We start from the raw sequence: 25,722 nt of genomic DNA, 5'->3' as shown, positions 1-25,722 counted from the left end.
TGGCGAGGTAAGGTACAACGTTTTTAGAATAATGGAATTATTCGTTACTAGATGTTCATTTTAATCAGTCTGTATGGTGGCAATGTGATGTATCTCCGTAGGGAAAAGGCTGCGGATATGAGCACATGTAATCAAATTGTTCCTTCCGCTGTAGTGAATGAGAATATTTGAGATTTATTTGTGGCGAGGTGTAGAAGATTATGTTACAGTGTCCATAATATTAAAATACTTTTCTCTTGAGCCTACCTGTTCAGAGGATCGGTCATTGCTGCTGTACTTCGAATTTTGTACCGTTCATTTAATCTCCTTAATGCTGCTACATATTCCTTCGCACAAACACACTTTCAATACTTGTATCGTACAATAAATACATCTGATATCGCAGAGAATTAATACGAAACATAAAGTTCCGCCAAGCATCCGCAGCCATCTTACATAATTTTATTGCCGCACATATATACATACACAAATACAACACTACATGATAGCGATTAAATGGGCCGATCCCGGAAGCACTGCAATACCGGGCCAACCCGTGACAGAGGTGGAGCAAGCTCCTAGCACTCCGTCATTTTCCAAAAATCAGTTTAATATTCTGGTCCTGCAATGCAGGACGTATCAGATATTAAGCTGGTAAGAACAGATTAAATTTATTTAGATAATACTTGTAAATACAAGAGTATGCACAATAATAATATAATATGTAACAGGACAATACTTAAATTGTTCTTTGTGTGTGTGTTTTTTTTTTATATGAAAAAAAAGCATATAGTAATAGAACAATTATATGTCCTTCACGCACTTCACGATCACTTCACTATCCAGCACATATCATTCATACTGTCGGTGGCGTGTCACGTGTTCGACATATATGTCCCGACTCCATCGAATTGTGTCCGACACCATGAGCCTCTTCATAAGTACTGCGTACGCATGAGTGATGCCCAGGTGACGGAGAGCATTTTCGTTAGCCGGATCGTACCCGCCCAGGGAGCCGATTACAAATGCATCGACCGAAGTGCGGAAACCCTGCCGTTCGAATTGGGCCGCCAACTTCTGGTATTTTTGAATTTTAGTGTTTCTGGCAATTTCGAAAGCCGTATAACGGTTTTCGAAAGGAATGGTGACGTCTAGAATGAATACCGTCCTCTCGTCCCCGTCGACAACAACAAGATCCTGTCTCTCCGAACCCTCGTAGTTGGGCAGGGGCTGGTTGGAGTAAATCTCCTTCGAGCCTGACTTGTTCATGGCCCGGGTGAGGCGGTCTAGGACGGCGTTGTGCCTGCGGGTCATGGTGACAAGGTGAGGGGGACAGTGATTCAGGACGTGAGGAAGGGTTTCATTGGCGGCTCCACATCGACGACAGCGTTTGTCGCCACCACCAAATCTTCGGCAACCATTCAATGGAACCACACCCAGGCGAGCTCGATGGATGAATCTCCATTCCCCAAACCTGGTGTAGTTTCCACCCCTCATGAAGTGGTTGGATGCAGAGGCTAAGGTGGTGACGTCACTTACCTTTCCCTGGTCGGGTTTGGCTAGGAGTCGGGACAGATAGAAGTGTCGAACACCGTCCTTCAGAACGCCTTCTGCCTGCTGCCGATGGAGGTTGACGCCGTGGAGTTGGAGGACGAGGTCTTGGTCCTGCGACGTCCAGCACACGTCGAGTTTCGAGCGGAGGCGCCTCGTCGCTGAGCGAAGTCTCGTCCAGGCGGACGAGATGTCCCCGCTGTCTCGCTGGAAGTCTCCCTCCGTGGCGCCCGTCAGGAATGCTGCTATCTCCTCTGTTGTTGGGTTGCGCAGCAGCTTCTTCCTGACGACCTCCTCCAGGGACGCACTCGCCAGGCGCGCTGTGGTGACGTCGGGACTCGTCAGGAGACGCAGCCCGTGTACTGCCTGGGACACATCCGCTATGACGTTCGTGGGGAGCAGATTCATTCCTCCCCACTGATGACGGAGATACAGCACCTCGGCGCTGGCCCTCTGGGGCAGGTGCAGCCACTTCTTGCCAAGTTGTTTTAGCTTGTTGTCTAGCTGCGTAAGTGGCTTCTTCGGCACTGCCCCGGCTTTCAGGTGGAAGGCCAGCCTCGACAGCACGTATGGTGTTCACGGCGTCGAGTTTCTGCCAAGGTGCGAGCAGCGACTTGTCGATCTTGTCGAGGTCGCTGAGAAGTGAGCGGATGGTGTCCCCGGCAGATGGCTGCTTCTGGAATCCCGTTGGGACCCCCAGGTGTTCATAGACCCCGCTCTCGTCTAGGTCTTCCATTGGCTCTCCCCGAATTGTGAAGACAGTGCGTCGCGCAGCGTGCTTCTTACCGTCGACGTGGAGTGAAGAGCACTTCCGGACGTTGAAGTCCAAACCCGCCCACTGAGCCATCGTGGCGGTCACGTCCAGCATGTTCTGGAGTCCAGCTGCCGACGATGATAGGATGGCAATGTCGTCGGCGTAGGCGAGGACTGAGAGTTCCTCGCCGTGGAGAACGTAGCCCATGTTGAGCTGGGTGACCGCCCGGATGATCGACTCCATCACTATGTTGAATATTATTGGGCTCAGTGGGCAGCCCTGCTTCACTCCTGAAGCAACCTCCACGTCGTCGGTCAGGCCCTCGGAGCTTCTGATGTTGGTGGTGCTGCCGTCGTAAAGTTTCTGCACGACTCGGATCGAATCTTCCCCCAGGCCGATCCAGTGGAGGCAGTCCCAGATGGTGGAGTGTGGGACTGAGCAGAACGCGTTTTGCAGGTCGAGCCAGGCGACTGCAATTTCTGCTCGATTGCGCCTCGCGTTCTGGATGGCTGTTTGAAGCACAAAGTTGTGTTCAATACAGCCCTCGTAGGGCATAAAGCCCTTCTGCGCTGGGGAGATCCGGTCGTGCCGACGGCACCACTCCGTGAGCCTTGCTGCGATGCACGACGCATGGAGCTTGCCCACCGTGTTTGAGAGTGCGATGGGGCGCCAATTCGAGATATCCTCCTCCGCCCCCCAATTGTGAAGTAGAATGGTGGTCGACCGCTTCCAGTCCGCCGGGATGTGGTCGAGGCGGCGGACTGCGTTGAATAGGGCGGAGATGATATGGCACCCGGGGTCGAATCGGCGCCAGGCTCCGTACCGCAGGTTGTCAGATCCGGGTGCGGTGTCTTGACATCTACGGAGCCGGTTCCAGGCTTCCTCCGGGGTGAACGGTGGGCTCAGCGGGTCCTTGTCTTCGGGGGAGTCGAGGATCGGCAGCTCTTCGGGGGCGGGCAGCTCCTCGCTATCACGACGCCTAAATACTGAAGAGAAATGTTCATGTAGCTCCGCTTTCTGGAGCTGACAGTAAGGCGATTTGCTGGCAGTAATCTCGCGGAATGCCCGTCCCCGGTTGCGTCGATACAACCGCTGGATCCTCGATGCCGATGCGGGGTCGTATGCGTCTCCTGATTGTCTCCGACGTCGTCGTCTCCTCGGGTCCGTGCGTTGGCGGTGTGGTGCCGGTTCCTCGGTGTCGCGGTGTTGCTGGGGTCCCACTTTCTGCTCCTGTACCTCGGCGATGAGAGCGGCTAGAAGAGTTTCTAACACCTCTGCCGCGTCCACAGAGTCGAGGCGCGTGACCCTTTGCTGCTGCGCGGGTGTCATCTGTGCCCGAGCGGTGGACTCGGTAGACTCTCCGGTCTCGGGGGCTGCGGCGGTGGCTTCCGAGTCCTGGGCGCTGAGCTCGGCGGTAGTCGCAGAGGATTCCGATGCTTGCACTGGCTCATCACAGTGTTGTGCATCGGAACATGCGACACCGCCGAGCTGGTGACCGGAGGTGCTCGGGGCAGAGTCGCAGCAGTCGTTGGCAACATTCGCGGAATCACCGGCACCACCCCTGTTGGATTCCGCGGCCGCAGCATCGCTTCCCTCGGCGGGGCTTGCAGCAATGCTGTCCTCTTGGTTAGTCGTCCTCGCTGGTGTTCTGCGGTGTCCAAGAGGTATCCGCCGGATGGGCAGCGATGCCACGTCAACAGGATCGGGCTGAGCAGCAGACGCCTCGGCGCAGGCAGGCGACTTGTTGATGTGCGCCTTGGCGCATTTCAGCTACTACACTTTGATCTTAGCCAAAAGGCCGAGAAGCGATGCCAAACGACGCCCGTCGCGACACAATTAATCTTACAACGACGCCTGTCACAGACGGGACGCGAACTTATCCCGCTGGCCTCAGAAATTAAATTCATTACAAAATATCATAGCAAGACTCTCTGAACAGAACTACTATCGTCTCATGCGCATTCAGAGTGCGCACTTCACCTGCATTCGGATATCAAGTAAAATTAATTACGAAATACAATGAATTATTATGCCACGCGTGCACATTACGTGTGTCTGCCATCTAGCGCCTGCTGTTGGCGTTACCCTCGCTCATAATACGCCAGCATCCCTATTAAACTAGGTCCCGCGCCGTGGTCTAAGACATCCTCCCTAGGATTCCCGTCATGGAATCCGGGCTATTCCGAGTACTCATGGCTTCGGCCAGTGTATGGGACCGGTGCCCACCCAGCATCGTGGTGCACTTGGGGAGCTACGATAGGTGGCGAAATAAAGCCAGCTCTATAACGGCTGGGGGATTCATCGTGCTAACCACACGATACTTCCATTTTGGTTTCATGATCGTCCACCTCTGCTTCGGCATGTTGACGTGAGTTCAGCAGCCGGTTGCCCGGTCATGGTCCTTCATGGTCTGTCGTGCCACGGATTAGTATATAACGACTAGACTATGATCAACACGAACATTTATACCGCTATGATGCATGCTGTAGGCTACTAAATCAACAATAATATTTACAACGCAACCAAGTGCTGATGTAAGAGGCTAGGTCTCCTCGGCTCTTTCTTCTTCATTTCAAATGGGTAACATGACGTCCTCAAACATTCATTTCAAAATGATTCCCAATCTGAACAAAAGCATATTATTAAGTTTCTACCTAACGTTATTAGTACTCTAAACTCAGCGTGTCTGGAAAATACGTATGTACACGTGATCTCCCATGTTCCATATCTTACATAACGGCAGTACAGGTTCAGATCGTTACCACCAAATTAACAAACGTTCCCACATTACAAGCGCACACATTCATTCACTTCTTCTCAGACATCATATTCATTTCCTGTATAATTACGTACATTAAGTACATGTATACTAAGAATTCTGATTACAGTTACAAATTTTACGATTTAAATGCATTTATGTCATTTTTCTTTTCACAAATTCTCATCAAATTGCTCCTCACAACTGGTAACAAATATTAAATCATTTTTAGTATTTCCAATGACAGTCAATCTATCCTTCCCCATTTCCAGTTTAATACTGTGCACACCACTCTTCTTCTCCTCTTCGTCACCGTCTTCTTCTTCTATTTATCAATTCCGCTATAATGCCACAGTAACGAGCTTGGCGTACCCTGACCAACCACGGAACACCTGACATGATTCTTTCTTGTTCGCAGGGACGAGAAGTCTGTATTTTTTCTCAACGCAGCTATTCTGTTTTAAACAGGGATGTCTATGGCTTCCGAAACTGCATGTCATTAAAAATTCTCACATTAAGAAATTTGTAGCCGATCACTTGGAACGGCAGGGTAACCGAACTTCAGTCGATGCATTTATAATTATCGGCTATCCGGGAGAGTAAAATCACGCAGGCGATTATTATTGCTCTCAAAACTCACGCAATTTCGCCAGCATACGTACGTCGAACCCCTAACTGCCCACCGATACTAAATTCCAACACACGACTCGCATACGTTGTGTTATACTGTATTTCTAATTTTTAAGGCCAAATGCACGACATACTGTCAAGAATGAAAGAAAAACAATAATAGAATTGCCCTGAAATTCCTTATATTGTTGCGAATTCGATCTCAACCTAATTCCAAGAAGCTACCGCATATATGAGTCCTACATGTTCATCTCAGTCAAAGGGCCAGGCCAGGCCAGGCCACTAAGTTAGATCGGATATGATGAACATTTTTTCTACCTCAGCTCAGGCAAAAACCCAAGAAAGTCGCAAATACGACATCACATTCGGATATAATCCGAAAACCCAACAACAATGAATACCTCCATCACACCATATCAGCTAAACGCCCATCAAGGAAATTCAGAGATCAACAGAATTTCATCTTGGACAATAGGCTGAGGAACAGTCCCATATACTACACTTCGATCTTAGCCAAAAGACCGAGAAGAAAAACCGATCACGTGCCGTCGGGATCTATTTAATTCTACAACAGCACCTGCCATATGCGGGTTATTAACAAACTCCGCTCCATTTAGATATACAGTTCGATACACCATCTTCTAAAGGGACTCTCGCTAAAGCTGTACTGCCATATCTTTCGAATAGAGTGCGCATACCATTTGTATTTCAATTAATCACAATACAGATTATAAATTGTAATGACGTGTGTCTAAATTACGTACACCTGCCCTCTAGCGAATGCTGTCGGAGTTATTCTCGCGCAAGTACAGTGAACTTGCTACTGCTGCCTACGATAGGCCGATGTTACATTCCTCGCATTAATTCTTAATATAGCGATCGAAAACTATCTAACCGCGGTTGCCGCACCTATAGAAACGGCAATCATATCCTTAAATAATGAACTTTTTGTGATAAAGGAAAAAGAAAAGAAAGAGACAGAGATCAGCTTAATTTCATTCAAGCGGAGCGACAGCACGGAAACTAGCGTCCAGCTCTTGAGACAACTAGTCAAACAACAGATGGTAACTACACAGAATTTACTGCATTGCAACATTCATTGTGTTATTATAGCAGTAGTGTCAGATTTGTAAGCTCCAATACCGTTTGTGGAGCTAGATCGGAGCATGAACTTGCTTGTGTCTGTGGAAACACCGGAGCACGAAACCCGTCTAGTGGAGCGCTCAGCTCCGTTTAGTCCCTGTCTGACATCGCTGTATTATAGTTTCTATGAACCATATTTCCGAAGTGTTGAGCTATGAGCACTTAAGCGCTCGCAATACTTTGCCACTACGCAGCGAATATTCACCGACATTTAAAGCACTCGTTCACACTATTTTTCGCATAGATTTCCCAATTATGCCTGTGACAATCATAGCTTCAGAATTACTGAGCGATTCATTCATCCCAACAACCAACGTTAACCCGTGCCCACAAATATAAATTCATTGTCCAACTTCAACTCCTTTCACAACATCCCCGCCTACACAAGTCACTCACTATAGGAATAATATTAGGCTTCTCTATTCATTTCGCAAATTGCCATAAACTACAATATAATATTACTTCGCATCTCTTTTTATCGTCTCACATAAACCGTTTCAGCTTGCAAAGTTTCTTCAGATTTTAGATTTAACTAATTTAATTTTCAATTGTCTGGAACGGCTGTTAACTTCGTCTGTAGCTTTCCCCACAGCGGAGACGTGACGCTTCATTCCGAGAAAAACTACTATATTACCTACAATAATTGAAATTATGTTGAATATGACCCGCTCTGCTCCAGTCGAACACAATATCACTACATCACAAATCCAAACGGTGGCGAGGTAAGGTACAACGTTTTTAGAATAATGGAATTATTCGTTACTAGATGTTCATTTTAATCAGTCTGTATGGTGGCAATGTGATGTATCTCCGTAGGGAAAAGGCTGCGGATATGAGCACATGTAATCAAATTGTTCCTTCCGCTGTAGTGAATGAGAATATTTGAGATTTATTTGTGGCGAGGTGTAGAAGATTATGTTACAGTGTCCATAATATTAAAATACTTTTCTCTTGAGCCTACCTGTTCAGAGGATCGGTCATTGCTGCTGTACTTCGAATTTTGTACCGTTCATTTAATCTCCTTAATGCTGCTACATATTCCTTCGCACAAACACACTTTCAATACTTGTATCGTACAATAAATACATCTGATATCGCAGAGAATTAATACGAAACATAAAGTTCCGCCAAGCATCCGCAGCCATCTTACATAATTTTATTGCCGTACATATATACATACACAAATACAACACTACATGATAGCGATTAAATGGGCCGATCCCGGAAGCACTGCAATACCGGGCCAACCCGTGACAGAGGTGGAGCAAGCTCCTAGCACTCCGTCATTTTCCAAAAATCAGTTTAATATTCTGGTCCTGCAATGCAGGACGTATCAGATATTAAGCTGATAAGAACAGATTAAATTTATTTAGATAATACTTGTAAATACAAGAGTATGCACAATAATAATAATATAATATGTAACAGGACAATAATTAAATTGTTCTTTGTGTTCTTTTTTTTTTTTTTTTTTTTTTAGAAGAAAAAAGCATATAATAATAGAACAATTATATGTCCTTGACGCACTTCACGATCACTTCACTATCCAGCACATATCATTCATACTGTCGGTGGCCTGTCACGTGTTCGACATATATGTCCCGACTCCATCGAATTGTGTCCGACACCATGAGCCTCTTCATAAGTACTGCGTACGCATGGGAGATGCCCAGGTGACGGAGAGCATTTTCGTTAGCCGGATCGTACCCGCCCAGAGAGCCGATTACAAATGCATCGACCGAAGTGCGGAAACCCTGCCGTTCGAAGTGGGCCGCCAAGTTCTGGTATTTTTGAATTTTAGTGTTTCTGGCAATTTCGAAAGCCGTATAACGGTTTTCGAAAGGAATGGTGACGTCTAGAATGAATACCGTCCTCTCGTCCCTGTCGACAACAACAAGATCCGGTCTCTCCGAACCCTCGTAGTTGGGCAGGGGCTGGTTGGAGTAAATCTCCTTCGAGCCTGACTTGTTCATGGCCCGGGTGAGGCGGTCTAGGACGGCGTTGTGCCTGCGGGTCATGGTGACAAGGTGAGGGGGACAGTGATTCAGGACGTGAGGAAGGGTTTCATTGGCGGCTCCACATCGACGACAGCGTTTGTCGCCACCACCAAACCTTCGGCAACCATTCAATGGAACCACACCCAGGCGAGCTCGATGGATGAATCTCCATTCCGCAAACCTGGTGTAGTTTCCACCCCTCATGAAGTGGTTGGATGCAGAGGCTAAGGTGGTGACGTCACTTACCTTTCCCTGGTCGGGTTTGGCTAGGAGTCGGGACAGATAGAAGTGTCGAACACCGTCCTTCAGAACGCCTTCTGCCTGCTGCCGATGGAGGTTGGCGCCGTGGAGTTGGAGGACGAGGTCTTGGTCCTGCGACGTCCAGTACACGTCGAGTTTCGAGCGGAGGCGCCTCGTCGCTGAGCGAAGTCTCGTCCAGGCGGACGAGATGTCCCCGCTGTCTCGCTGGAAGTCCCCCTCCGTGGCGCCCGTCAGGAATGCTGCTATCTCCTCTGTTGTTGGGTTGCGCAGCAGCTTCTTCCTGACGACCTCCTCCAGGGACGCCCTCGCCAGGCGCGCTGTGGTGACGTCGGGACTCGTCAGGAGACGCAGCCCGTGTACTGCCTGGGACACATCCGCTATGACGTTCGTGGGGAGCAGATTCATTCCTCCCCACTGATGACGGAGATACAGCACCTCGGCGCTGGCCCTCTGGGGCAGGTGCAGCCACTTCTTGCCAAGTTGTTTTAGCTTGTTGTCTAGCTGCGTAAGTGGCTTCTTCGGCACTGCCCCGGCTTTGAGGTGGAAGGCCAGCCTCGACAGCACGTAGGTGTTCACGGCGTCGAGTTTCTGCCAAGGTGCGAGCAGCGACTTGTCGATCTTGTCGAGGTCGCTGAGAAGTGAGCGGATGGTGTCCCCGGCAGATGGCTGCTTCTGGAATCCCGTTGGGACCCCCAGGTGTTCATAGACCCCGCTCTCGTCTAGGTCTTCCATTGGCTCTCCCCGAATTGTGAAGACAGTGCGTCGCGCAGCGTGCTTCTTACCGTCGACGTGGAGTGAAGAGCACTTCCGGACGTTGAAGTCCAAACCCGCCCACTGAGCCATCGTGGCGGTCACGTCCAGCATGTTCTGGAGTCCAGCTGCCGACGATGATAGGATGGCAATGTCGTCGGCGTAGGCGAGGACTGAGAATACCTCGCCGTGGAGAACGTAGCCCATGTTGAGCTGGGTGACCGCCCGGATGATCGACTCCATCACTATGTTGAATATTATTGGGCTCAGTGGGCAGCCCTGCTTCACCCCTGAAGCAACTTCCACGTCGTCGGTCAGGCCCTCGGAGCTTCTGATGTTGGTGGTGCTGCCGTCGTAAAGTTTCTGCACGACTCGGATCGAATCTTCCCCCAGGCCGATCCAGTGGAGGCAGTCCCAGATGGTGGAGTGTGGGACTGAGCAGAACGCGTTTTGCAGGTCGAGCCAGGCGACTGCAATTTCTGCTCGATTGCGCCTCGCGTTCTGGATGGCTGTTTGAAGCACAAAGTTGTGTTCAATACAGCCCTCGTAGGGCATAAAGCCCTTCTGCGCTGGGGAGATCCGGTCGTGCCGACGGCACCACTCCGTGAGCCTTGCTGCGATGCACGACGCATGGAGCTTGCCCACCGTGTTTGAGAGTGCGATGGGGCGCCAATTCGAGATATCCTCCTCCGCCCCCCAATTGTGAAGTAGAATGGTGGTCGACCGCTTCCAGTCCGCCGGGATGTGGTCGAGGCGGCGGACTGCGTTGAATAGGGCGGAGATGATATGGCACCCGGTGTCGAATCGGCGCCAGGCTCCGTACCGCAGGTTGTCAGATCCGGGTGCGGTGTCTTGACATCTACGGAGCCGGTTCCAGGCTTCCTCCGGTGTGAACGATGGGCTCAAAGGGTCCTTGTCTTCGGGGGAGTCGAGGATCGGCAGCTCTTCGGGGGCGGGCAGCTCCTCGCGATCACGACGCCTAAATACTGCCGAAAAATGTTCATGTAGCTCCGCTTTCTGGAGCTGACAGTAAGGCGATTTGCTGGCAGTGATCTCGCGGAATGCCCGTCCCCGGTTGCGTCGATACAACCGCTGGATCCTCGATGCCGATGCGGGGTCGTATGCGTCTCCTGATTGTCTCCGACGTCGTCGTCTCCTCGGGTCCGTGCGTTGGCGGTGTGGTGCCGGTTCCTCGGTGTCGCGGTGTTGCTGGGGTCCCACGTTCTGCTCCTGTACCTCGGCGATGAGAGCGGCTAGAAGAGTTTCTAACCCCTCTGCCGCGTCCACAGAGCCGAGGCGCGCGACCCATTGCTGCTGCGCGGGTGTCATCTGTGCCCGAGCAGTGGACTCGGTAGACTCTCCGGTCTCGGGGGCTGCGGCGGTGGCTTCCGAGTCCTGGGCGCTGGGCTCGGCGGTAGTCGCAGAGGATTCCGATGCTTGCACTGGCTCATCACAGGGTTGTGCATCGGAACATGCGACACCGCCGAGCTGGTGACCGGAGGTGCTCGGGGCAGAGTCGCAGCAGTCGTTGGCAACATTCGCGGAATCACCGGCACCACCCCTGTTGGATTCCGCGGCCGCAGCATCGCTTCCCTCGGCGGGGCTTGCAGCAATGCTGTCCTCTTGGTTAGTCGTCCTCGCTGGTGTTCTGCGGTGTCCAAGAGGTATCCGCCGGATGGGCAGCGATGCCACGTCAACAGGATCGGGCTGAGCAGCAGACGCCTCGGCGCAGGCAGGCGACTTGTTGATGTGCGCCTTGGCGCATTTCAGCTGCTCGAACTCCCTATTGCATCCAACGCAGCGGAAGGAGAGGCGCATCTGGTGTTCCTTCTTCAAGTGCCTGGCGAGGCCGTTGTGGTCCCTGTAGTTCCTCGGCACAGGCAGGCAGGCGGTGCAAGCAAAAGGTGGTCGCAGCGGCACATCCAACAGTACGTTTGTGTGATCCACTTCCCGGTCGGCCATGATGAGGTTGGTGGCGGTAGCAAAAATTAAGCTGATAAGAACAGATACTACACTTTGATCTTAGCCAAAAGGCCGAGAAGCGATGCCAAACGACGCCCGTCGCGACATAATTAATCTTACAACGACGCCTGTCACAGACGGGACGCGAACTTATCCCGCTGGCCTCAGAAATTAAATTCATTACAAAATATCATAGCAAGACTCTCTGAACAGAACTACTATCGTCTCATGCGCATTCAGAGTGCGCACTTCACCTGCATTCGGATATCAAGTAAAATTAATTACGAAATACAATGAATTATTATGCCACGCGTGCACATTACGTGTGTCTGCCATCTAGCGCCTGCTGTTGGCGTTACCCTCGCTCATAATACGCCAGCATCCCTATTAAACTAGGTCCCGCGCCGTGGTCTAAGACATCCTCCCTAGGATTCCCGTCATGGAATCCGGGCTATTCCGAGTACTCATGGCTTCGGCCAGTGTATGGGACCGGTGCCCACCCAGCATCGTGGTGCACTTGGGGAGCTACGATAGGTGGCGAAATAAAGCCAGCTCTATAACGGCTGGGGGATTCATCGTGCTAACCACACGATACTTCCATTTTGGTTTCATGATCGTCCACCTCTGCTTCGGCATGTTGACGTGAGTTCAGCAGCCGGTTGCTCGGTCATGGTCCTTCATGGTCTGTCGTGCCACGGATTAGTATATAACGACTAGACTATGATCAACACGAACATTTATACCGCTATGATGCATGCTGTAGGCTACTAAATCAACAATAATATTTACAACGCATCCAAGTGCTGATGTAAGAGGCTAGGTCTCCTCGGCTCTTTCTTCTTCATTTCAAATGGGTAACATGACGTCCTCAAACATTCATTTCAAAACGATTCCCAATCTGAACAAAAGCATATTATTAAGTTTCTACCTAACGTTATTAGTACTCTAAACTCAGCGTGTCTGGAAAATACGTATGTACACGTGATCTCCCATGTTCCATATCAACTATTTCTTACATAACGGCAGTACAGGTTCAGATCGTTACCACCAAATTAACAAACGTTCCCACATTACAAGCGCACACATTCATTCACTTCTTCTCAGACATCATATTCATTTCCTGTATAATTACGTACATTAAGTACATGTATACTAAGAATTCTGATTACAGTTACAAATTTTACGATTTAAATGCATTTATGTCATTTTTCTTTTCACAAATTCTCATCAAATTGCTCCTCACAACTGGTAACAAATATTAAATCATTTTTAGTATTTCCAATGACAGTCAATCTATCCTTCCCCATTTCCAGTTTAATACTGTGCACACCACTCTTCTTCTCCTCTTCGTCACCGTCTTCTTCTTCTATTTATCAATTCCGCTATAATGCCACAGTAACGAGCTTGGCGTACCCTGACCAACCACGGAACACCTGACATGATTCTTTCTTGTTCGCAGGGACGAGAAGTCTGTATTTTTTCTCAACGCAGCTATTCTGTTTTAAACAGGGATGTCTATGGCTTCCGAAACTGCATGTCATTAAAAATTCTCACATTAAGAAATTTGTAGCCGATCACTTGGAACGGCAGGGTAACCGAACTTCAGTCGATGCATTTATAATTATCGGCTATCCGGGAGAGTAAAATCACGCAGGCGATTATTATTGCTCTCAAAACTCACGCAATTTCGCCAGCATACGTACGTCGAACCCCTAACTGCCCACCGATACTAAATTCCAACACACGACTCGCATACGTTGTGTTATACTGTATTTCTAATTTTTAAGGCCAAATGCACGACATACTGTCAAGAATGAAAGAAAAACAATAATAGAATTGCCCTGAAATTCCTTATATTGTTGCGAATTCGATCTCAACCTAATTCCAAGAAGCTACCGCATATATGAGTCCTACATGTTCATCTCAGTCAAAGGGCCAGGCCAGGCCAGGCCACTAAGTTAGATCGGATATGATGAACATTTTTTCTACCTCAGCTCAGGCAAAAACCCAAGAAAGTCGCAAATACGACATCACATTCGGATATAATCCGAAAACCCAACAACAATGAATACCTCCATCACACCATATCAGCTAAACGCCCATCAAGGAAATTCAGAGATCAACAGAATTTCATCTTGGACAATAGGCTGAGGAACAGTCCCATATACTACACTTCGATCTTAGCCAAAAGACCGAGAAGAAAAACCGATCACGTGCCGTCGGGATCTATTTAATTCTACAACAGCACCTGCCATATGCGGGTTATTAACAAACTCCGCTCCATTTAGATATACAGTTCGATACACCATCTTCTAAAGGGACTCTCGCTAAAGCTGTACTGCCATATCTTTCGAATAGAGTGCGCATACCATTTGTATTTCAATTAATCACAATACAGATTATAAATTGTAATGACGTGTGTCTAAATTACGTACACCTGCCCTCTAGCGAATGCTGTCGGAGTTATTCTCGCGCAAGTACAGTGAACTTGCTACTGCTGCCTACGATAGGCCGATGTTACATTCCTCGCATTAATTCTTATTATAGCGATCGAAAACTATCTAACCGCGGTTGCCGCACCTATAGAAACGGCAATCATATCCTTAAATAATGAACTTTTTGTGATAAAGGAAAAAGAAAAGAAAGAGACAGAGATCAGCTTAATTTCATTCAAGCGGAGCGACAGCACGGAAACTAGCGTCCAGCTCTTGAGACAACTAGTCAAACAACAGATGGTAACTACACAGAATTTACTGCATTGCAACATTCATTGTGTTATTATAGCAGTAGTGTCAGATTTGTAAGCTCCAATACCGTTTGTGGAGCTAGATCGGAGCATGAACTTGCTTGTGTCTGTGGAAACACCGGAGCACGAAACCCGTCTAGTGGAGCGCTCAGCTCCGTTTAGTCCCTGTCTGACATCGCTGTATTATAGTTTCTATGAACCATATTTCCGAAGTGTTGAGCTATGAGCACTTAAGCGCTCGCAATACTTTGCCACTACGCAGCGAATATTCACCGACATTTAAAGCACTCGTTCACACTATTTTTCGCATAGATTTCCCAATTATGCCTGTGACAATCATAGCTTCAGAATTACTGAGCGATTCATTCATCCCAACAACCAACGTTAACCCGTGCCCACAAATATAAATTCATTGTCCAACTTCAACTCCTTTCACAACATCCCCGCCTACACAAGTCACTCACTATAGGAATAATATTAGGCTTCTCTATTCATTTCGCAAATTGCCATAAACTACAATATAATATTACTTCGCATCTCTTTTTATCGTCTCACATAAACCGTTTCAGCTTGCAAAGTTTCTTCAGATTTTAGATTTAACTAATTTAATTTTCAATTGTCTGGAACGGCTGTTAACTTCGTCTGTAGCTTTCCCCACAGCGGAGACGTGACGCTTCATTCCGAGAAAAACTACTATATTACCTACAATAATTGAAATTATGTTGAATATGACCCGCTCTGCTCCAGTCGAACACAATATCACTACATCACAAATCCAAACGGTGGCGAGGTAAGGTACAACGTTTTTAGAATAATGGAATTATTCGTTACTAGATGTTCATTTTAATCAGTCTGTATGGTGGCAATGTGATGTATCTCCGTAGGGAAAAGGCTGCGGATATGAGCACATGTAATCAAATTGTTCCTTCCGCTGTAGTGAATGAGAATATTTGAGATTTATTTGTGGCGAGGTGTAGAAGATTATGTTACAGTGTCCATAATATTAAAATACTTTTCTCTTGAGCCTACCTGTTCAGAGGATCGGTCATTGCTGCTGTACTTCGAATTTTGTACCGTTCATTTAATCTCCTTAATGCTGCTACATATTCCTTCGCACAAACACACTTTCAATACTTGTATCGTACAATAAATACATCTGATATCGCAGAGAATTAATACGAAACATAAAGTTCCGCCAAGCATCCGCAGCCATCTTACATAATTTTATTGCCGTACATATATACATACACAAATACAACACTACATGATAGCGATTAAATGGGCCGATCCCGGAAGCACTGCAATACCGGGCCAACCCGTGACAGAGGTGGAGCAAGCTCCTAGCACTCCGTCATTTTCCAAAAATCAGTTTAATATTCTGGTCCTGCAATGCAGGACGTATCAGATATTAAGCTGATAAGAACAGATACTACACTTTGATCTTAGCCAAAAGGCCGAGAAGCGATGCCAAACGACGCCCGTCGCGACACAATTAATCTTACAACGACGCCTGTCACAGACGGGACGCGAACTTATCCCGCTGGCCTCAGAAATTAAATTCATTACAAAATATCATAGCAAGACTCTCTGAACAGAACTACTATCGTCTCATGCGCATTCAGAGTGCGCACTTCACCTGCATTCGGATATCAAGTAAAATTAATTACGAAATACAATGAATTATTATGCCACGCGTGCACATTACGTGTGTCTGCCATCTAGCGCCTGCTGTTGGCGTTACCCTCGCTCATAATACGCCAGCATCCCTATTAAACTAGGTCCCGCGCCGTGGTCTAAGACATCCTCCCTAGGATTCCCGTCATGGAATCCGGGCTATTCCGAGTACTCATGGCTTCGGCCAGTGTATGGGACCGGTGCCCACCCAGCATCGTGGTGCACTTGGGGAGCTACGATAGGTGGCGAAATAAAGCCAGCTCTATAACGGCTGGGGGATTCATCGTGCTAACCACACGATACTTCCATTTTGGTTTCATGATCGTCCACCTCTGCTTCGGCATGTTGACGTGAGTTCAGCAGCCGGTTGCTCGGTCATGGTCCTTCATGGTCTGTCGTGCCACGGATTAGTATATAACGACTAGACTATGATCAACACGAACATTTATACCGCTATGATGCATGCTGTAGGCTACTAAATCAACAATAATATTTACAACGCATCCAAGTGCTGATGTAAGAGGCTAGGTCTCCTCGGCTCTTTCTTCTTCATTTCAAATGGGTAACATGACGTCCTCAAACATTCATTTCAAAACGATTCCCAATCTGAACAAAAGCATATTATTAAGTTTCTACCTAACGTTATTAGTACTCTAAACTCAGCGTGTCTGGAAAATACGTATGTACACGTGATCTCCCATGTTCCATATCAAGTATTTCTTACATAACGGCAGTACAGGTTCAGATCGTTACCACCAAATTAACAAACGTTCCCACATTACAAGCGCACACATTCATTCACTTCTTCTCAGACATCATATTCATTTCCTGTATAATTACGTACATTAAGTACATGTATACTAAGAATTCTGATTACAGTTACAAATTTTACGATTTAAATGCATTTATGTCATTTTTCTTTTCACAAATTCTCATCAAATTGCTCCTCACAACTGGTAACAAATATTAAATCATTTTTAGTATTTCCAATGACAGTCAATCTATCCTTCCCCATTTCCAGTTTAATACTGTGCACACCACTCTTCTTCTCCTCTTCGTCACCGTCTTCTTCTTCTATTTATCAATTCCGCTATAATGCCACAGTAACGAGCTTGGCGTACCCTGACCAACCACGGAACACCTGACATGATTCTTTCTTGTTCGCAGGGACGAGAAGTCTGTATTTTTTCTCAACGCAGCTATTCTGTTTTAAACAGGGATGTCTATGGCTTCCGAAACTGCATGTCATTAAAAATTCTCACATTAAGAAATTTGTAGCCGATCACTTGGAACGGCAGGGTAACCGAACTTCAGTCGATGCATTTATAATTATCGGCTATCCGGGAGAGTAAAATCACGCAGGCGATTATTATTGCTCTCAAAACTCACGCAATTTCGCCAGCATACGTACGTCGAACCCCTAACTGCCCACCGATACTAAATTCCAACACACGACTCGCATACGTTGTGTTATACTGTATTTCTAATTTTTAAGGCCAAATGCACGACATACTGTCAAGAATGAAAGAAAAACAATAATAGAATTGCCCTGAAATTCCTTATATTGTTGCGAATTCGATCTCAACCTAATTCCAAGAAGCTACCGCATATATGAGTCCTACATGTTCATCTCAGTCAAAGGGCCAGGCCAGGCCAGGCCACTAAGTTAGATCGGATATGATGAACATTTTTTCTACCTCAGCTCAGGCAAAAACCCAAGAAAGTCGCAAATACGACATCACATTCGGATATAATCCGAAAACCCAACAACAATGAATACCTCCATCACACCATATCAGCTAAACGCCCATCAAGGAAATTCAGAGATCAACAGAATTTCATCTTGGACAATAGGCTGAGGAACAGTCCCATATACTACACTTCGATCTTAGCCAAAAGACCGAGAAGAAAAACCGATCACGTGCCGTCGGGATCTATTTAATTCTACAACAGCACCTGCCATATGCGGGTTATTAACAAACTCCGCTCCATTTAGATATACAGTTCGATACACCATCTTCTAAAGGGACTCTCGCTAAAGCTGTACTGCCATATCTTTCGAATAGAGTGCGCATACCATTTGTATTTCAATTAATCACAATACAGATTATAAATTGTAATGACGTGTGTCTAAATTACGTACACCTGCCCTCTAGCGAATGCTGTCGGAGTTATTCTCGCGCAAGTACAGTGAACTTGCTACTGCTGCCTACGATAGGCCGATGTTACATTCCTCGCATTAATTCTTAATATAGCGATCGAAAACTATCTAACCGCGGTTGCCGCACCTATAGAAACGGCAATCATATCCTTAAATAATGAACTTTTTGTGATAAAGGAAAAAGAAAAGAAAGAGACAGAGATCAGCTTAATTTCATTCAAGCGGAGCGACAGCACGGAAACTAGCGTCCAGCTCTTGAGACAACTAGTCAAACAACAGATGGTAACTACACAGAATTTACTGCATTGCAACATTCATTGTGTTATTATAGCAGTAGTGTCAGATTTGTAAGCTCCAATACCGTTTGTGGAGCTAGATCGGAGCATGAACTTGCTTGTGTCTGTGGAAACACCGGAGCACGAAACCCGTCTAGTGGAGCGCTCAGCTCCGTTTAGTCCCTGTCTGACATCGCTGTATTATAGTTTCTATGAACCATATTTCCGAAGTGTTGAGCTATGAGCACTTAAGCGCTCGCAATACTTTGCCACTACGCAGCGAATATTCACCGACATTTAAAGCACTCGTTCACACTATTTTTCGCATAGATTTCCCAATTATGCCTGTGACAATCATAGCTTCAGAATTACTGAGCGATTCATTCATCCCAACAACCAACGTTAACCCGTGCCCACAAATATAAATTCATTGTCCAACTTCAACTCCTTTCACAACATCCCCGCCTACACAAGTCACTCACTATAGGAATAATATTAGGCTTCTCTATTCATTTCGCAAATTGCCATAAACTACAATATAATATTACTTCGCATCTCTTTTTATCGTCTCACATAAACCGTTTCAGCTTGCAAAGTTTCTTCAGATTTTAGATTTAACTAATTTAATTTTCAATTGTCTGGAACGGCTGTTAACTTCGTCTGTAGCTTTCCCCACAGCGGAGACGTGACGCTTCATTCCGAGAAAAACTACTATATTACCTACAATAATTGAAATTATGTTGAATATGACCCGCTCTGCTCCAGTCGAACACAATATCACTACATCACAAATCCAAACGGTGGCGAGGTAAGGTACAACGTTTTTAGAATAATGGAATTATTCGTTACTAGATGTTCATTTTAATCAGTCTGTATGGTGGCAATGTGATGTATCTCCGTAGGGAAAAGGCTGCGGATATGAGCACATGTAATCAAATTGTTCCTTCCGCTGTAGTGAATGAGAATATTTGAGATTTATTTGTGGCGAGGTGTAGAAGATTATGTTACAGTGTCCATAATATTAAAATACTTTTCTCTTGAGCCTACCTGTTCAGAGGATCGGTCATTGCTGCTGTACTTCGAATTTTGTACCGTTCATTTAATCTCCTTAATGCTGCTACATATTCCTTCGCACAAACACACTTTCAATACTTGTATCGTACAATAAATACATCTGATATCGCAGAGAATTAATACGAAACATAAAGTTCCGCCAAGCATCCGCAGCCATCTTACATAATTTTATTGCCGTACATATATACATACACAAATACAACACTACATGATAGCGATTAAATGGGCCGATCCCGGAAGCACTGCAATACCGGGCCAACCCGTGACAGAGGTGGAGCAAGCTCCTAGCACTCCGTCATTTTCCAAAAATCAGTTTAATATTCTGGTCCTGCAATGCAGGACGTATCAGATATTAAGCTGATAAGAACAGATACTACACTTTGATCTTAGCCAAAAGGCCGAGAAGCGATGCCAAACGACGCCCGTCGCGACACAATTAATCTTACAACGACGCCTGTCACAGACGGGACGCGAACTTATCCCGCTGGCCTCAGAAATTAAATTCATTACAAAATATCATAGCAAGACTCTCTGAACAGAACTACTATCGTCTCATGCGCATTCAGAGTGCGCACTTCACCTGCATTCGGATATCAAGTAAAATTAATTACGAAATACAATGAATTATTATGCCACGCGTGCACATTACGTGTGTCTGCCATCTAGCGCCTGCTGTTGGCGTTACCCTCGCTCATAATACGCCAGCATCCCTATTAAACTAGGTCCCGCGCCGTGGTCTAAGACATCCTCCCTAGGATTCCCGTCATGGAATCCGGGCTATTCCGAGTACTCATGGCTTCGGCCAGTGTATGGGACCGGTGCCCACCCAGCATCGTGGTGCACTTGGGGAGCTACGATAGGTGGCGAAATAAAGCCAGCTCTATAACGGCTGGGGGATTCATCGTGCTAACCACACGATACTTCCATTTTGGTTTCATGATCGTCCACCTCTGCTTCGGCATGTTGACGTGAGTTCAGCAGCCGGTTGCTCGGTCATGGTCCTTCATGGTCTGTCGTGCCACGGATTAGTATATAACGACTAGACTATGATCAACACGAACATTTATACCGCTATGATGCATGCTGTAGGCTACTAAATCAACAATAATATTTACAACGCATCCAAGTGCTGATGTAAGAGGCTAGGTCTCCTCGGCTCTTTCTTCTTCATTTCAAATGGGTAACATGACGTCCTCAAACATTCATTTCAAAACGATTCCCAATCTGAACAAAAGCATATTATTAAGTTTCTACCTAACGTTATTAGTACTCTAAACTCAGCGTGTCTGGAAAATACGTATGTACACGTGATCTCCCATGTTCCATATCAAGTATTTCTTACATAACGGCAGTACAGGTTCAGATCGTTACCACCAAATTAACAAACGTTCCCACATTACAAGCGCACACATTCATTCACTTCTTCTCAGACATCATATTCATTTCCTGTATAATTACGTACATTAAGTACATGTATACTAAGAATTCTGATTACAGTTACAAATTTTACGATTTAAATGCATTTATGTCATTTTTCTTTTCACAAATTCTCATCAAATTGCTCCTCACAACTGGTAACAAATATTAAATCATTTTTAGTATTTCCAATGACAGTCAATCTATCCTTCCCCATTTCCAGTTTAATACTGTGCACACCACTCTTCTTCTCCTCTTCGTCACCGTCTTCTTCTTCTATTTATCAATTCCGCTATAATGCCACAGTAACGAGCTTGGCGTACCCTGACCAACCACGGAACACCTGACATGATTCTTTCTTGTTCGCAGGGACGAGAAGTCTGTATTTTTTCTCAACGCAGCTATTCTGTTTTAAACAGGGATGTCTATGGCTTCCGAAACTGCATGTCATTAAAAATTCTCACATTAAGAAATTTGTAGCCGATCACTTGGAACGGCAGGGTAACCGAACTTCAGTCGATGCATTTATAATTATCGGCTATCCGGGAGAGTAAAATCACGCAGGCGATTATTATTGCTCTCAAAACTCACGCAATTTCGCCAGCATACGTACGTCGAACCCCTAACTGCCCACCGATACTAAATTCCAACACACGACTCGCATACGTTGTGTTATACTGTATTTCTAATTTTTAAGGCCAAATGCACGACATACTGTCAAGAATGAAAGAAAAACAATAATAGAATTGCCCTGAAATTCCTTATATTGTTGCGAATTCGATCTCAACCTAATTCCAAGAAGCTACCGCATATATGAGTCCTACATGTTCATCTCAGTCAAAGGGCCAGGCCAGGCCAGGCCACTAAGTTAGATCGGATATGATGAACATTTTTTCTACCTCAGCTCAGGCAAAAACCCAAGAAAGTCGCAAATACGACATCACATTCGGATATAATCCGAAAACCCAACAACAATGAATACCTCCATCACACCATATCAGCTAAACGCCCATCAAGGAAATTCAGAGATCAACAGAATTTCATCTTGGACAATAGGCTGAGGAACAGTCCCATATACTACACTTCGATCTTAGCCAAAAGACCGAGAAGAAAAACCGATCACGTGCCGTCGGGATCTATTTAATTCTACAACAGCACCTGCCATATGCGGGTTATTAACAAACTCCGCTCCATTTAGATATACAGTTCGATACACCATCTTCTAAAGGGACTCTCGCTAAAGCTGTACTGCCATATCTTTCGAATAGAGTGCGCATACCATTTGTATTTCAATTAATCACAATACAGATTATAAATTGTAATGACGTGTGTCTAAATTACGTACACCTGCCCTCTAGCGAATGCTGTCGGAGTTATTCTCGCGCAAGTACAGTGAACTTGCTACTGCTGCCTACGATAGGCCGATGTTACATTCCTCGCATTAATTCTTAATATAGCGATCGAAAACTATCTAACCGCGGTTGCCGCACCTATAGAAACGGCAATCATATCCTTAAATAATGAACTTTTTGTGATAAAGGAAAAAGAAAAGAAAGAGACAGAGATCAGCTTAATTTCATTCAAGCGGAGCGACAGCACGGAAACTAGCGTCCAGCTCTTGAGACAACTAGTCAAACAACAGATGGTAACTACACAGAATTTACTGCATTGCAACATTCATTGTGTTATTATAGCAGTAGTGTCAGATTTGTAAGCTCCAATACCGTTTGTGGAGCTAGATCGGAGCATGAACTTGCTTGTGTCTGTGGAAACACCGGAGCACGAAACCCGTCTAGTGGAGCGCTCAGCTCCGTTTAGTCCCTGTCTGACATCGCTGTATTATAGTTTCTATGAACCATATTTCCGAAGTGTTGAGCTATGAGCACTTAAGCGCTCGCAATACTTTGCCACTACGCAGCGAATATTCACCGACATTTAAAGCACTCGTTCACACTATTTTTCGCATAGATTTCCCAATTATGCCTGTGACAATCATAGCTTCAGAATTACTGAGCGATTCATTCATCCCAACAACCAACGTTAACCCGTGCCCACAAATATAAATTCATTGTCCAACTTCAACTCCTTTCACAACATCCCCGCCTACACAAGTCACTCACTATAGGAATAATATTAGGCTTCTCTATTCATTTCGCAAATTGCCATAAACTACAATATAATATTACTTCGCATCTCTTTTTATCGTCTCACATAAACCGTTTCAGCTTGCAAAGTTTCTTCAGATTTTAGATTTAACTAATTTAATTTTCAATTGTCTGGAACGGCTGTTAACTTCGTCTGTAGCTTTCCCCACAGCGGAGACGTGACGCTTCATTCCGAGAAAAACTACTATATTACCTACAATAATTGAAATTATGTTGAATATGACCCGCTCTGCTCCAGTCGAACACAATATCACTACATCACAAATCCAAACGGTGGCGAGGTAAGGTACAACGTTTTTAGAATAATGGAATTATTCGTTACTAGATGTTCATTTTAATCAGTCTGTATGGTGGCAATGTGATGTATCTCCGTAGGGAAAAGGCTGCGGATATGAGCACATGTAATCAAATTGTTCCTTCCGCTGTAGTGAATGAGAATATTTGAGATTTATTTGTGGCGAGGTGTAGAAGATTATGTTACAGTGTCCATAATATTAAAATACTTTTCTCTTGAGCCTACCTGTTCAGAGGATCGGTCATTGCTGCTGTACTTCGAATTTTGTACCGTTCATTTAATCTCCTTAATGCTGCTACATATTCCTTCGCACAAACACACTTTCAATACTTGTATCGTACAATAAATACATCTGATATCGCAGAGAATTAATACGAAACATAAAGTTCCGCCAAGCATCCGCAGCCATCTTACATAATTTTATTGCCGTACATATATACATACACAAATACAACACTACATGATAGCGATTAAATGGGCCGATCCCGGAAGCACTGCAATACCGGGCCAACCCGTGACAGAGGTGGAGCAAGCTCCTAGCACTCCGTCATTTTCCAAAAATCAGTTTAATATTCTGGTCCTGCAATGCAGGACGTATCAGATATTAAGCTGATAAGAACAGATACTACACTTTGATCTTAGCCAAAAGGCCGAGAAGCGATGCCAAACGACGCCCGTCGCGACACAATTAATCTTACAACGACGCCTGTCACAGACGGGACGCGAACTTATCCCGCTGGCCTCAGAAATTAAATTCATTACAAAATATCATAGCAAGACTCTCTGAACAGAACTACTATCGTCTCATGCGCATTCAGAGTGCGCACTTCACCTGCATTCGGATATCAAGTAAAATTAATTACGAAATACAATGAATTATTATGCCACGCGTGCACATTACGTGTGTCTGCCATCTAGCGCCTGCTGTTGGCGTTACCCTCGCTCATAATACGCCAGCATCCCTATTAAACTAGGTCCCGCGCCGTGGTCTAAGACATCCTCCCTAGGATTCCCGTCATGGAATCCGGGCTATTCCGAGTACTCATGGCTTCGGCCAGTGTATGGGACCGGTGCCCACCCAGCATCGTGGTGCACTTGGGGAGCTACGATAGGTGGCGAAATAAAGCCAGCTCTATAACGGCTGGGGGATTCATCGTGCTAACCACACGATACTTCCATTTTGGTTTCATGATCGTCCACCTCTGCTTCGGCATGTTGACGTGAGTTCAGCAGCCGGTTGCTCGGTCATGGTCCTTCATGGTCTGTCGTGCCACGGATTAGTATATAACGACTAGACTATGATCAACACGAACATTTATACCGCTATGATGCATGCTGTAGGCTACTAAATCAACAATAATATTTACAACGCATCCAAGTGCTGATGTAAGAGGCTAGGTCTCCTCGGCTCTTTCTTCTTCATTTCAAATGGGTAACATGACGTCCTCAAACATTCATTTCAAAACGATTCCCAATCTGAACAAAAGCATATTATTAAGTTTCTACCTAACGTTATTAGTACTCTAAACTCAGCGTGTCTGGAAAATACGTATGTACACGTGATCTCCCATGTTCCATATCAACTATTTCTTACATAACGGCAGTACAGGTTCAGATCGTTACCACCAAATTAACAAACGTTCCCACATTACAAGCGCACACATTCATTCACTTCTTCTCAGACATCATATTCATTTCCTGTATAATTACGTACATTAAGTACATGTATACTAAGAATTCTGATTACAGTTACAAATTTTACGATTTAAATGCATTTATGTCATTTTTCTTTTCACAAATTCTCATCAAATTGCTCCTCACAACTGGTAACAAATATTAAATCATTTTTAGTATTTCCAATGACAGTCAATCTATCCTTCCCCATTTCCAGTTTAATACTGTGCACACCACTCTTCTTCTCCTCTTCGTCACCGTCTTCTTCTTCTATTTATCAATTCCGCTATAATGCCACAGTAACGAGCTTGGCGTACCCTGACCAACCACGGAACACCTGACATGATTCTTTCTTGTTCGCAGGGACGAGAAGTCTGTATTTTTTCTCAACGCAGCTATTCTGTTTTAAACAGGGATGTCTATGGCTTCCGAAACTGCATGTCATTAAAAATTCTCA

The 25,722-nt window shown here is 45.7% G+C and overlaps 5 non-coding genes and 1 pseudogene across 5 annotated transcripts; all 6 read right to left on the bottom strand.

Moving 5' to 3' along the window:
• Positions 1-490: 490 nt before the first annotated feature.
• On the bottom strand, positions 491-677 carry LOC138693529 (U2 spliceosomal RNA). The gene has a single exon (XR_011330366.1). It is a non-coding gene; the product is annotated as a U2 spliceosomal RNA (small nuclear RNA).
• A 7,343-nt stretch (positions 678-8,020) lies between these two features.
• LOC138693524 (U2 spliceosomal RNA) lies at positions 8,021-8,207 on the bottom strand. Its single transcript, XR_011330363.1, has one exon. It is a non-coding gene; the product is annotated as a U2 spliceosomal RNA (small nuclear RNA).
• Positions 8,208-11,722: 3,515 nt separating this feature from the next.
• LOC138693535 (U2 spliceosomal RNA) lies at positions 11,723-11,869 on the bottom strand (annotated as a pseudogene).
• Positions 11,870-15,804: 3,935 nt separating this feature from the next.
• On the bottom strand, positions 15,805-15,997 carry LOC138693513 (U2 spliceosomal RNA). Its single transcript, XR_011330352.1, has one exon. It is a non-coding gene; the product is annotated as a U2 spliceosomal RNA (small nuclear RNA).
• A 3,935-nt stretch (positions 15,998-19,932) lies between these two features.
• LOC138693512 (U2 spliceosomal RNA) lies at positions 19,933-20,125 on the bottom strand. Its single transcript, XR_011330351.1, has one exon. It is a non-coding gene; the product is annotated as a U2 spliceosomal RNA (small nuclear RNA).
• A 3,935-nt stretch (positions 20,126-24,060) lies between these two features.
• Positions 24,061-24,253, bottom strand: LOC138693511 (U2 spliceosomal RNA). Its single transcript, XR_011330350.1, has one exon. It is a non-coding gene; the product is annotated as a U2 spliceosomal RNA (small nuclear RNA).
• Between the last annotated feature and the right edge of the window lie 1,469 nt (positions 24,254-25,722).

This window comes from Periplaneta americana, chromosome 17 (genome assembly GCF_040183065.1).
Source record: "Periplaneta americana isolate PAMFEO1 chromosome 17, P.americana_PAMFEO1_priV1, whole genome shotgun sequence".
NCBI classification, from domain to species: Eukaryota; Metazoa; Arthropoda; class Insecta; order Blattodea; family Blattidae; genus Periplaneta; species Periplaneta americana.
This window is presented reverse-complemented; position numbering and strand designations above follow the sequence as displayed.